Raw genomic sequence first — 371 nt, forward strand, 5'->3', positions numbered from 1 at the left:
GATGATGTTAGTTTCGAAAATCAAAGAAAATACTGTCTGTAAGTTTTGAAAAACCCAAACATATATAAGGATACGTATTAAGTGTTAATTGATTAGAGTAAGAGAGCTCCCTTGTGAATGGGAGTAATCCGGTTCCTCTTCTGAGACGGAACTCGCTTCAATGGCATGGGTGGCGTTTCCCTTTGTATTAGCACGGAAGAGGGAGCTAAAAAATAAGAGAGAATTAACCACCACTGTCCCAACTAAGCATCCTAGCTCCCAGTTTCTCTGCTTCTAAAAGGAATTTCCAATAGTTGCCTTAGAGTTAAGTATGATGTTATCCATATAGAGAAAAAATAACGAAACGAGCATCCTTTGTTCCTGCTATTTCG

The sequence above is a fragment of the Penaeus monodon genome, chromosome 23 (genome assembly GCF_015228065.2).
Source record: "Penaeus monodon isolate SGIC_2016 chromosome 23, NSTDA_Pmon_1, whole genome shotgun sequence".
NCBI lineage: Eukaryota > Metazoa > Arthropoda > Malacostraca > Decapoda > Penaeidae > Penaeus > Penaeus monodon.